At 36.4% G+C, this 14,043-nt stretch overlaps 1 protein-coding gene and 1 non-coding gene across 2 annotated transcripts in view; both read right to left on the reverse strand.

Annotated features, from left to right (window-relative positions):
• Nucleotides 1-8,268, reverse strand: part of DMD (dystrophin) — a 1,770,560-nt gene extending 1,762,292 nt beyond the window's left edge. The window contains exons 1-2 of the mRNA XM_030807549.1: nucleotides 8,168-8,268; nucleotides 3,233-3,310 (exon numbers count right to left, since the gene is read on the reverse strand). The gene's annotated coding sequence lies outside the window, so the exon portion shown is untranslated. The remainder of the gene's footprint in view (nucleotides 1-3,232; nucleotides 3,311-8,167) is intronic.
• Nucleotides 6,365-6,463, reverse strand: LOC115833481. Its single transcript, XR_004028909.1, has one exon. It is a non-coding gene; the product is annotated as a small nucleolar RNA U13 (small nucleolar RNA).
• Nucleotides 8,269-14,043: the final 5,775 nt, after the last annotated feature.

The following is a 14,043-nucleotide window of genomic DNA, read 5'->3' on the forward strand; positions in this document are numbered from 1 at the left end:
CCCACATATGTACTGACAAATTTTTATGACACACTTAGTACTGTGAAGCAATGAGGAAGCATTATTTTTAATAAATGGTGGGTCGATTAGATTTCAAATAAAATAAAAACTGAGTCTTAACCTATTCCTCACACCATATGCAATAATCAATCTCAGGTAAAACATAGATCCAAAATCAAATGGTAAAACAATAATGGATCTATAGATAATAACCTAATATAATACTATAATGGTTTTGCGTAGGCCAGTATTTCTTCAACAGATCATAAAAATATAAAGTTTTAAAGAATAAACAATATCCAAGTGGAGAACTTGTTTTTATTAACATTTACCACTTAAGTGAGTAAAAAGGTAATCCACAGAGAAGGAAAATACATTTGCAACTCAAAACAAAGGGCTCATATCCAGAATATAGCAATAACTCAATTTTGATCAAGTCCAAGTTAACTTTTCTCTTTTTGAAACATGCTTTGGATTCACATATCATAAATATTTGCCTATCCCAAAGTCATATAGATTTCCTTCTATAATTATCTGTTTTACTGCCAGGATTTTTCTGTTTCTCTTGGGGTAGGCAGAGAGCCAGAAATTAACAGGCAAGGGAGCCCCATTGAGAAAAGAAGTCCTGGAGATGCTGTTTCACTGAGTCACTGCTGGCCTGTTGACAGTCAGCAAAACGGACAATGAGTACACTGGCCACACTGATTATGTCTGGCCTTGTGGTTGGGCTCCTCTAGCCCCAAAGGGGACTTACCAGGCCCTCGCCAGAGATAACCATGCTAGGGATTTTCCCCACTGACAAGCATGCACACACTCCTCCAAAAACTTGCCCTATTCTTTTCCTCATTATAATAGTGTAAAAAAAAAAAAAAAAAAAAACCCACACACCCCTGGGTGGAGATTTTAGATGCCAATGGGATGTAGTATGTGTACTAGCAGGTACAACCCGAGCATGTGTGCCCAAACAACCTCCCAAAACATACTTGCAAGTAACACCCCCCATACACCCTTTCATGATTTATCACATAGGAGTCTCAATGTTCCCCAGCACTAGCTGCTGCTGGCTCTTTGTTCCCTTGTGTTCGTGTGCATTCAGTGTTTAGCTCCTACTTATTGAGAGTATGTGTGATTTTGGTTTTCTGTTTCTGTGTTAGTTTACTTAGGATCATGACCTCCAGCTTCATCCATGTTGCTGCAAAGGACATGATCTAATTCTTTTCTGTGGCTGCATAGTATTTTATTCCATGCTGTATATGTACCACATTTTTTTTTGTTTTGTTTTTGAGATGGATTCTCTCTCTGCCTCCCAGGCTGGAGTGCAGTGGCACGATCTCCACTCACTGCAACCTCAGCCTCTGGTTTCAAGCAATTCTCCTACCTCAGCCTCCAGAGTAGCTGGGATTACAGGCACACACCAGCATACTCAGCTAATTTTTGTATTTTTAGTAGAGACAGGGTTTCACCATGGTGGCCAGGCTGGTCTCGAACTCCTGACCTCTGGTGATCCGCCAGCCTCAGCCTCCCACAGTGCTGGGATTACAGGCGTGAGCACAGCGCCCGGCCTGTACCACATTTTCTTTATCCAGGATTGACTTTTATAGGATATCCAAAAGTTTGTTTTTTTAAATGACATTTTCTTGGTAGGGACAGTCCAGCTACATCAAATAAATTAAATATAATACCTTCTATGTTCTGCTCTTTTCTTCACTGTTACATTTTGAAACAGAATATGGTATTTTGATATTTCAAAGACATTTTTCTTTGTGTAACTTTAATATTTTTAACAATTTTCATAATGTCGATGACACTGATATTTCCAGAGTCTATCGGACTAATGACAAGAAAATCAGTTCATAGATTATTCTGGCTGCAAAGTGAAAAATCTACAGTTAATTTCTTCATAAGACAAACATCTCTGTAAAATAACTTTCATAGGTTGAAGGTGACAATGACCCTGAATTCATAAAATCGGCCAATTAATTGCTGCACAGTTTCCATCTCCAGATCTTCTGTAATGTCATCTCCCTCCCAGATAAGCTGAGCAACATTTGAGGGAGTACATGTTATTATTAATCTATCCCTGCTTATGGTTATTTTAAGAGTAAGTGATCAACATACTCAGTGTACTTGAGTTTATCTTTGAAAGAGAGGGGTAATGTAATTAGGGAGCTACTAAGTGCCTGGTGAATGTATTGGTCGATTAGACAGATTTTAGGATGTTAATGAGAAAAAAGGACTGCCTCCAATACCATGACACGAGAAGAGCCACCAAGTGGTTCAGAGGAGATTAGAACTCCTCTGACCTGCCTGTTTGGTTTAGCTGTGATTGTTTACTTCTTCTAATACAACACACGTATTTTAATCCAGTTAAATCTAAACCAAAACAAGAAACAAATCTGCCATTCATATCCCAAGTAAAAGTAGTGATGTTTCTGTCTAATTTATATGCTTGGAGACAGCGTTTAATAAGTGTTGGCTTGATTTGAACAAACATCATTATCAGGTTTGAACACATTTAGTACATAAATATCTGGTATAGTAAAATCCGTTTGTCACACAAAACACTGTCATAAGAAACAGTTCACCGGACACAGTGGCTCACACCTGTAATCCCAGCACTTTGGGAGGCTGAGGCAGGTGGATCACCTGAGGTCAGGAGTTTGAGACCAGCCTTGGCCAACACGGTGAAACCCTGCCTCTACTAAAAATACAAAAATCAGCTGGCCATGGTGGCATGTGCCTGTAATCCCAGCTACTCGGGAGGCTGAGACAGGAGAATAGCTTAAACTCGGAAGGTAGAGGTTGCAGTGAGCTGAGATCATGCCACTACACTCCAGCCTGGGACACAAGAGTGAGACTCCATCTCAAAAAAAAAAAAAAAAAAAAGAAAAAAGAGAAAAGAAAAAGAAAAGCAAAGAGAAAAAGAAACCGAGTTCACTGCAGGACTTTGTCCACTGAACACAGCTGCATGCAGTAAAATCTGAAAACAGTGAGCAGCCTATCAGGTCAGGACTATGTCTTTCCCTTCCCTCTGTGGCAGCATGCATTTGCTTCCTGAATTATATTAGCCACAATCAGACACACACGAATTACAACATGTGCTCTCAGTAAGAACCGGTCTGATTTACAGGAGAATTTCAGATACTTTCTCTGCATTTGGGGCCGAAGCCCTCACTCAAACATGAAGCATGCTGTCTCACAGCATCCAGACCTTGTCCAGGGTACTACTTACATTATTGTTCTGCAAAACCCGCAGTGCCTTGTTGACATTGTTCAGGGCATGAACTCTTGTGGATCCTCTTTCTTTGGGCTGAGAACAAAACAAAAGAGTGTTCACTGACCAGCACACAGACCGACAATCTACTAGAAATGAAACCATTTATAATTTCACTATTAAGCTTGAAAATTGTAAATGAACAGAGCCTGTGAGGCATTAATATAATGAATCTAAATACTTTGGGCTAATTGCCCTTGGCCTGAAACATTTTTAGCATAAACCAACCACTCTGTAAGAATGGAAACACTTTTTCTTTACAAAGCCTATTTTGGTATGATTGTTCCTTCATTCTATAGCTCAGTTGGGGATTACCGCATGACCACCCATGAGAGAAACATCCGCATGCATAAAAACATTTTCTAGTAAGATAGAAAAACAAGTTAATGCCCAAACTTTTTAGAAATATTTAAAGCAGATTTGACTCTAGCAGAAGTATATAATGCCAAATAGGGTTAAAGGAAACCTTTTCTGTGAAGATTACCTTAATTGTCCTTGTCACTGAAGCTCTAAACCTCAATCATCTTTGGTTCCCTAATTTTATTCTCAATCCCAAAAGTTGTAGCTTATTGTGTAATTTTTCAACCAACATCTGCATAGTTCATTGCAATATACAAATTAAATCATTTATTAAGTTGTAGAGTTTTAGAAATTCTACCATTATGATACGTTGTATTTACTCTTATTTTCGTTTCTTTTACCTTACTACAAAAGCCCATATTAGCTACTGCCCAGAGAAATATAACCTCATTCCCTGCTCTACTCACTCCCCGTTTTTTTCATCCTTCCTGCATACCCGTCAGCAATGACGTTCCTGAAGTAAGCCCACTGCCAATGCAAACCACTTGCAAAGTTCTCATATCAACATTTGGGTGATTATAGTTACCAGTTAAGGGCAAGAGCTACAAAGCTGACTGCCTGGGTTCAATTTTCAGCTCTGCCATTTTTGTGCTGTGTGACCTACGTAAAAACTTTAATCCCCCTGTATACCAGTTTTCTCATCTGTTAAAAATGGACTTAATAAAAGTATTAGCAAGAGGCATACACAAATTACAACATGTGCTCTCAACAACAACTGCTCTGATTTACAAGAGAATTTGAGATACTTTCTTCTCTGCATTTGAGGCCAAAGCCCTCACTCAAACATGAAGCATGCTGTCTCACAGGATCCAGACCTTGTCCAGGGCGCTACTTATTGTTCATATTGCTCAAACCATTGTACATATGGTTTCTGGGAGAATTCAGTGTGTTGATATGCATAAAGCACTTGGATTGGTGCTTGTCACATAGTTGGTACAACATAAATATTATTGACTTCGTAGTATGTGCCAAGTACTTTCAATTCACTACCTTTAATCCCCGCCTTGCAAGGCAGTTAGTTTCATCCCTATTGCACAGAAGTGAACCTCACGTTAAAACATCTAATATATAGATTACCATGAAACTAATAATTGATGGAGCCAGGACCCAAACTTTTGTGTCTGTAGAGCCCCAGTCTTGCAAATTTATTTCCTTCTTAACTAACTTGTGCATGCACCAAACAAATAATCTATATTTCTGTGTCTTGCATTTAACTCCTATACTTTCAAGTAAAGCTGCTGGTCTTTCTCAAGTAGTTCCTCACCCTAGAACTCCTTATCATTTGCACTGCCTGCTGAACAACCCAAATTAAACTAAAGCCATCTTACTCTCCAAGGTAACATGCCTGATATCCTTTATAACACCGTATTGACATTTCGTTCCTTTGATTTCACAAAACATTAAGGCTAACCTTATGAACCAGAATCTCCATTTTTACCTCTTAGATTTTCCTCCAGGAATATCAGAATGATATTGGTTTACATTCTGTTATTTTTCCCACTTTCCACCAAAAAGAGGAAGAGAGTAAGACCATAGGAAGACTTTAGATTTAAAAAAAAAAAAAAGCAATAGCCAAACATTTTGGGAGGCTGAGGCAGGTGGCGCACTTGAGGTCAGGAGTTCAAGACCAGCCTGGCCAACATGGTGAAACCCCATCTCTACTAAAAATACAAAACTTATCCAGGCATGGTGGAACATGCCTGTAGTCCGAGCTACTTGGGAGGCTGAGGCAGGAAAATTGCTTGAACCCGGGAGGCAGAGGTTGCAGTGAGCCAAGATCATGTCACTGACCCCAGCCTTGGTGACAGAGTAAGATTCCGACCAAAAAAAAAAAAAAATTACACAGAAGAAAATCAGCAAATAACCAATCTTCTTGTGTATATATAGATTGACAGTATACAAGTTTAATGGTAATTACAGGACTTCAACGTTTTGAAAATAATTACTCAAATCAGTCCTCTGCCTAGTGGTTAGACAAAAGCCATATATTTCCTTTCAGTCAGTTACATAATTATACAGTAATAAGATTTAGCAAAAATTTTCCTTTGTATCATACTCAAACATTAAATGTACACATGTGCATACGTATTAGAACCAAACATAGTCTACTCTTTTAAAAAGCTGCAGTTTCTGATCCTGAAGTGGGAACTTAAAATCTGCCCCTATTAGAGTCTCCTTGGGGAGTATTTCTTATTTTATGATTGTAAGGCAAGTACCTTCCTTTTAACCCTGGGGATGTCCTGAGCCAATAATCCAAATGCAGATGCTTCTGAGTAGAATACTAAGATTTCTGTTCAATAGTATACATGACTACCATTAGGAGTAGAAGATGTTATCTCTACAGAAACTATTAGAATTCAAGACAAGGTATAGCGAATGGGAGTTCTGGGATTGGGAGCATTCATTAGAGGTGATTCTGCTTTATGAGAAAGGCAAAATCCTCAGACCAAGGCTAACAGATCTGTGATTAGGACAAACAATGGTGAATGGATTCTGTTAGTAGCAGTATCTGAAATTATGTAATCTACACTGCTATGTGTAAATGTTTGGTGATTTTTCCCAATCAATAGCTTACCTTATACTGGCCAATCTCATGGATACTTTGGTATTTTTTTCTTTAATGCTATTACTAATTAGGTTCATTTTGTCTTACCATCTATGTATGTATATGCATAAATGTAAATCATGCGGATTTTTTAATTTTGCCGAAATTAGTGATTTTTTTCTTTATATCAGATGGGTAGTGTGCCAACATCATAAGTTTAGAGGAAGGCATATCTCCTATCTGAGTATAAACACCCAAATCATGCTTATGAATTACAAAAGGATCTGAAATTCATTATCTTAAACATTATGTATGAAATTTGTTAACCCTGACAAAATTGCTTTGGGTGATAGATGGGTTGACTCAGCCAGGAAAATGACCAGAGAGGATTGCAGCACAGGATAAGTGATCATGCAGATACCTGGAAGTGAAGAGACAACAGCCTCGTAACAGAGGGCCAGGACAAGGTGAGTAAGCCATAATCTTTGAAAGATTTTTCACGAACATTTGGAAGACACTGGGACTTCTGTATTCGGTAACTGAAAGTAGGACTGACTTCAGAATACAGGAGAAACGAGAATACACAGAGACACACTGATTTCTATAAATATATTGCGTATCCATATATATGTAAATTGTTCATAGTCAAAAGAGATGAATTATACACAAATGTATCTCTAACTAGTGAAATTAAGACCAAGTTTACACGACGACCTCAAATTGGCTCCAATCAAACAGTTTAGCTATAAGGCAATAAATCTGAATTTTTCCCCCTTGACTAAAGTTATTATTTCAATATGTCATCAAGTTGTTCTTATATTAGTACAAGTTGAGACTTCTTGAAAAATGAATCAGTTTTAGTATTAATCTTACATAGTTGAAGATAAAAAATGAAAGCATAAGGTATGCCTCTTCTGTATAGGACTTCAGAATATAATTGAGGAGGGATGTCAGTCATACATACAACACTGAAAACAAGACAAAAATGAGCGTTCTGTGGAATTTGAGAGGGAAAAATTAGCAAAGGTAATTTGGGGGAAGCTTTACTGAGGAGAAATCAAGGTTTCTGGGAGACTGTTGGGGTAGACAGAAGTATAGAAAGAAATACAGGCAAGTGAAACAATACAGGCAAAAACGCAGAGATATCTGACAATATATACTGAGAAAAGAGAGGCTTAGCGTTAAGCATTATAGGAGGCAGGTTGGGGGAGATAGGATTTTTGCTAACTGACTTTGAACGACAGCTTCAGTTTGTAAAATATGACCAAATCTGTGTGTGTCTGTGCGTGTATCTGCATGTGCCGGGGGGTTGTAATGAAGGCAATGATTTAGCAGAATTTGATAGGTAGAACAGTTATTTATGACTGAAGACTGGGGGCTTAAACTCTACTTTTTAGAATAGCAATCTAAGAAGATTATTTCTGTCAGGGGATTTCAATTTGAATTCTCCCACCCCAGTTTAAGACCTTGATCAACATGACTTAACTGATCTGTAACCATGTATATCAATCATGTGTCTTCACAGGAATGCTCTGGTTAGACAAGATAATAGTTCAAGAGGAAGTGATATTCTCATCACATATGCTATCATGTATTACACTATAATGCCCGTACCTTATTATGCTATCCCATATTTATAAACTCATACAGGTTCTTTGTAAAATAACTTCAAAATACACAAAAGTACAAAGATAATTTTTCAATTCATTATGTATAAAAGCCTTCATTAAGTTAATTGATTAGATACCAAGTAGTAAAATTGAGTAATATCTATTAATATAAATTATATTACTGAAATTTTTACTTTTTCTGCAGGCGGTAGACTATGCCAAATGAAAATCATACGAAGTTCCTTTACTAAGGAATAGGTATTGCTAGTTCAATTAGTACCTAGTAATTTTACTAGATCTCATAAAACTATATTGTCAGTTTCTGGTCTGAAATTCTACTAAGTTTAAAGTTAACTTTCTTAAAAATAAGTCACATACCAGTTTTTGCCCTGTCAGGCCTTCGAGGAGGTCTAGGAGGCGCCTCCCATCCTGTAGGTCACTGAAGAGGTTCTCAATATGCTGCTTCCCAAACTGAAATTAAAAAAATATACTCAATGTAGCAAAGCACACTTCCAATGATACATTTTCACGATTCTGCCTTTTGAAAACTAAAGCTGTATTTAAGGATAATTAGTGTGCATAATTAATCTGCCAAAGATGATGGATGAAACAAGGAAAGTTCAAATGACAAAAAAAAATTAAAAAATTTGATCATAGGTTAAGTCTATTTGAATTATTTTGAATAGCAAGAGTAAGAGATTTATAGCCTAAATGATCTAATTAATTCACTTAAATGAATATAGATTCTATGAAGGAGAGAAAAAATAGAGGAATGATCAAGGTAGTTAGGGGTAGAGGGAAAAGTAAATACACAAAGAAGCAAAGACCACACACAATCTACCTGGGTGGGTACAAAAAGTTTAACCAATTCTTGGAATATACCAGTCAGAGTGGCTCGACATCCTTATCACTCAAAACATGCTTGCTGGGCATACACATTTTGCATGCTGTGACCTATTCTCATACTGGATAACTCAAATTTTAGGAATATCGGGTTTAATTAGGTTTGAAACAAGCCTGTGAGAGCTTTTCATCGATTTTACTCAGTTCTTTGCTCAGGAAATATAATAGTCAATAAATAATATTTAACATTTTTGAAGTAAATACTCATGAGAGACACTGTTAAATGAGTGGATTTCACAACCGTTGTGGCATTTCTGAGATTAGCAGTAACATACTCATCTTACATGAGATACTTAGAGGTTAAGTATGTGGCTCTTTGTCATGAAACTAGAATGGGGTAAAGCGAAAATTGTGGCTCAGATCTGTCTAATTCTGGGTTCTTGTTCTTTCAATCTTATGTTGCTTCCTTGTCCTTTTATAACCTACTATTCGATTATCTTTCAAACATTTGTCTTTCTTTTGTCATACTTTACCAAATCGTTTTCTGCTTAAAACCCTACGATCCCCTCATGAGATAATTCCCAGCTTTTTCATCACCTACCTAGAAATCCCTAATTTAATCAGTCACAGACATATTGAGCATGAATAAACCTGAGCTAGGTATTGAATCATATGCTAGTACATAAGACACAGGCCCAGACCCTATAGACCTTCCAAGACAGAAGCTGTGGGATTTCATCAACACCAGACCTGTTCTACAAGAAATGCTAAAGAGAATTTATCAACTGGAAAGAAGAGGACATTAACCAGCCAGAAAAACCATCTGAAGGCACAAAACTCAGTAAGTACAGACAAACACAAACTATTATAATACTGTAATTGTGGTGTATGAACTACTCACATCTTGACTAAAAAGTAAAAAAAGGAATCTTTTAGTTCCTTAACAAAAAATAACTATAATAAGATATAGACAGTATAATGAGATATAAACAAACAACGAAAAGATTAAAAGAGATGAAGTTAGAGTTTTTAATTAGTTTTCCCTTTGCTTTCTTGTTTATGCAACCAGTGTTGTCTGTTAGAAATAACGGGTTATAGTGTTTGTAAACCTCATGGTAGCCTCAAATAAGAAGATATACTAAAATTCACAAAATATAAAAAGCAAGAAATAAAAGCATGCCGCCAGAGAAAAATCGCCTTCACTAAAAAGGAAGACAGGATGGAAGAGAAAACCACAAAACAAACAAAACAAAATGGTGGGAATAAGTTCTTAATAAAACGAACATAAATGAAATAAACTCTCCAATCAAAAGACAGTGACAGAAAAAAACAAAAACAACAACAACAACAAACACCAAGACTCAATCTGTTGCCTACAAGAAACACGCTTCACCTACAAAGCCAGACTTAAAATTAAGGGATGTAAAAAGATATTCCATGTCAACAGCAACCAAAAAAGAACAGGAGTAGCTATTCTTACATCAAACAAAATATATTTCAAGACAAACTGTAAGAAGAGAAAAAGATCAACATATAATAAAGGAATCATTTCAGCAATAAGATATACCAATTGTAAATATATACGTACCGAACACTGGAGCACCCAGATATATCAAGCAACATTATTAGACCCAAAGAGAGCTGGAAACCTCAATACCACACTTTCAGCCTTGGACATAATCAGGCAAAAAGTCAACTAGGAAACATTAAACTTAATGTGTACTACAGACCAAATGTACCTAATAAATATTTACAGAACATTTCAACCAACAGCTGCACAGTGTACATTCCTCTCATCACCACATGGAGGATTCTCAAGGATGGGCCATATGTTAGGCCACAAAACAAGTTTTAAATTTAAAAAATTGAAATATAAAGTTACTTATCTGACCACAGTTGAATGAATTGAGAAATCAGTAATGAGAAATTTTGGAAATTATACAAAACACAAGGGAATTAATCTATATTCTCTTGAATGATCAGTGGGTCAATGAAGAAATAAGGAAGTTATAAAATTTCTTGAAACAAAAATGTAAACACAACCTACCAAAACTTATGGGATACAGATAAATCAGTACTAACAAAGTTTACAGCAATAAGCACCTGTATCAAAAAAAGATAAACAATACATCTTAAAGAACTAGAATAGCAAACCAAACTCAAAATTAGATTGAGTCATGAAGAAATGCAAAACCTGAACAGACCAATAAGAAGTAATGAGATCAAAGATGTAAAAAGTCTCCCAGTAAAGAAAAGCCCGAGACCTGATGGCTTCACTGCTGAATGTTACCAAACATTTAAACACCTAATAAACTCTTGTGAAAAAGAGGAGGAGGAAGTACTTCTAAACTCATTCTATGAGGCCAGTACTAGCCTGACACGAAAACCAGACAGACATCCAGAAAACAAAACCACAGGCTATTATCTGACAAATACTGATACAAAAAATCCTCGACAAAATACTAGCAAACCAAATTTAACACAACATTAAAAAGGTCATTCATCATAACCAAGTGGTATTTATCCCAGGGATGCCAGGTTGGGTCACCATATGCAAAAAATCAATGTGATAGATCGTATCAACAGAATAAAGGACAAAAACCATATGATTTCAATAGATGCTGAAAAGGCATTTGATAAAAATTCAACATCCTTTCATGATAAAAACCCTCAAAATGTATGCTGCTTCTATACCCAGTTAACACAGTAAAAGCCACATATGAGAAACCCACAGCTAATTTCATACTGAATGGGGAAAAACTACAAGACTTTTCTCTAAGATCTGTAACAAGGATGCCCACTTTCACCACTGTTGTTTAATATATTACTAGAAGTCCTAGCTAGATCAAAGAAAGAAAGGCCATCCAGATTGAAAAGGAAGAATGAAATGATCCTTGTTTACAAAACTAGGAATCCCATTACCTAACTTCAAGTTATACTACAGAGCTATACTAACCAAAAATGCATGCTAATGGCATAAAAACAGATACATAGACCAATGGAACAGAATAAAGCCCAGAAACAACTCCACAGACCTAAAGTAAACTTATTTTTAACAAAGGTGCCAAGAACATACACTGAAGAAAAGACAATCTCTTCAATAAACGGTGCTGAGAAAACTGGATATGGATATGCAAAAGAATGAAACTAGACCCTTATCTCTTGCCATATACAAAAATATCAAATCTAAGTGGAACAAAGACTTAAATCTAAGGCCTCAAACTATGAAACTACTACAAGAAATCATTGGGAGAAAATCTCCAAGACACTGGTCTAGTCAAATATTTCTTGAGCAATACCCTACCAAGCACAAGCAATCAAAGCAAACATGCACAAATGGGACATCAAGTTAAAAAGCTTCTACACAGCAAGGAATATAATCAACAAAGTGAAGACACAACACACAGAGTGGGAGAGAATACTGGCCAAATACACATCTGACAAGGAATAACCAAAATCTATAAGGGGCTCAAACAACTCCATAAAAAAATAATAATCTGATTGAAAGATGGACAAAAATTTGAATAGAGATTTCTCAAGAGATGACACAAATGTCCAAAAGGAATATAAAAAGGTTGTCACTATCATTGATCAGAGAAATGTAAATCAAAACTACAATGAGGTATCATCTCACCCCAGTTAAAATGGCTTATATCCAACAGTCAGTCAACATCAATGCTGGTGCGGTTGTGTGGGAAAGGGAACCTTGGTACATCGTTGGTGGGGATGTAAAGTAGTAGAACCACTGTGAAGAACTGTTTGAAGTTCTTCAAAAAACTAAAAACAGCACTATCATATAATCCAGCAATCCTACTGCTGGGTATATACCCAAAAGAAAGGAAATCAGTTTGTCAAAGAAATATCTGCACCCTCTTGTTTATTGCAACACTATTCACAATAGCCAAGATTTGGAAGCAACCCAAGTATCCATTAACAAATGAATGGATAAGGAAAATGTGGTACATATACATAGTTGAGTACTACTCAGTCATAAAAAAAAAAAAAAAAAAGAGATGCTGTCATTTGCAACAACATGGATGGAACTGGAATACATTGTATTAAGTGAAATAAGCCAGACACGAAAACAAACTTTGCATGGGCTCACTCATATGCAGTAAATAAAAATGACAGCAATTGAACTCATGGAGATGTAGAGTAGAATGATGTTTACCAGAGTCTAGTATGGGTAGTTGGGGGCAGGAGGAGTGGGAATGTTTAGTGGGTACAAAAATCTAGTTAGAATGAGTAAGATCTATTTGGCAAAACAACAGGCTGATTACAGCCAACAATTTACTGTACGTTTAAGAGTCTGAAGTGGAATGTTTGTGGCACAAAGAAAGGATACATTCTTGAGGTGACAGATACTTCATTTACCCTGATATGATTATAGTTTGCATACCTGTATCAATATATCTCTTTACCCCCTAAATATACTATGTATCCATAGAAGATTTAATCTAAAAAAGCATCTTTACTACACATAACATACACGTAAATCTTAAAACAGTGCCATTTTAATGAAACTTCAAGGAAAGCTCTCTAGTAGTAAGAAAATAAATTTACACTTTCTAATAGTGCTGTGAAGAACTTCATATCTAACCTGGAATAATTTGGCATTTTGAGTGTAATAATTTGTTTTTCAAATTGAATGAAGGTATACAATGCCATTATAATGATGTGTTTTTTTCCTCCTTTGGCCAGGAGCAAAATTTTACAGACTTATCTGAGCAAAGGATAACTTTTAAACTCATTGAAAAATGATCTTATGCACTGCAATGTGTCCATTGTTGAAGAAAATATAGTTAACTGACAGAGATACTTGTTTTAATCAAAAAAAAAAAAAAAAATCCAGGGTAGAAAGACGAAGTCTGTCAGACCAAGAAGTATGTGCGTGATAAAATGCTGTTTATTCAAAAAGAGGAGCAGAGACTGGGAAAGGCAAGGAAAGTCTTGGAGTACAGAATAAAACATGAACCCCAAGGCCATCAGGATCATATAGCATCCAAGACACAAGGACTATGTTTGGGTTTGGAGACAAAGTCTAGGCAAAGGTCAAAAACGCAGACAGAATCTTTGTTGGCCAAACTTAAATACATAGACCAAGGTCTTTTATAATTCTTTTAAAACTGGAGTTAACCAAAATGGAGAGGGAGTAAAGGATTACAGGTCAGGCAGGGGCTTCCACGTGCACCTAGCTGGCGCACCTAGAGAGAGAAAGCACTGAGGTGATAGAGAAACAGTTCCTGCTATCGTATTCTTTTCAAAACTCACAGAGTCAATGATATATTAAAGTATCACAATTGAAATCCAATTTCTATTAGTCGTATTCACCATATTCTCTAATAGAGTGCTTCTCAGAGTGTTCTACCAGGGCATCCTTCCAGGAAATGAAATTGAAGGAATTTACCCTG

This window comes from Nomascus leucogenys, chromosome X (genome assembly GCF_006542625.1).
Source record: "Nomascus leucogenys isolate Asia chromosome X, Asia_NLE_v1, whole genome shotgun sequence".
NCBI lineage: Eukaryota > Metazoa > Chordata > Mammalia > Primates > Hylobatidae > Nomascus > Nomascus leucogenys.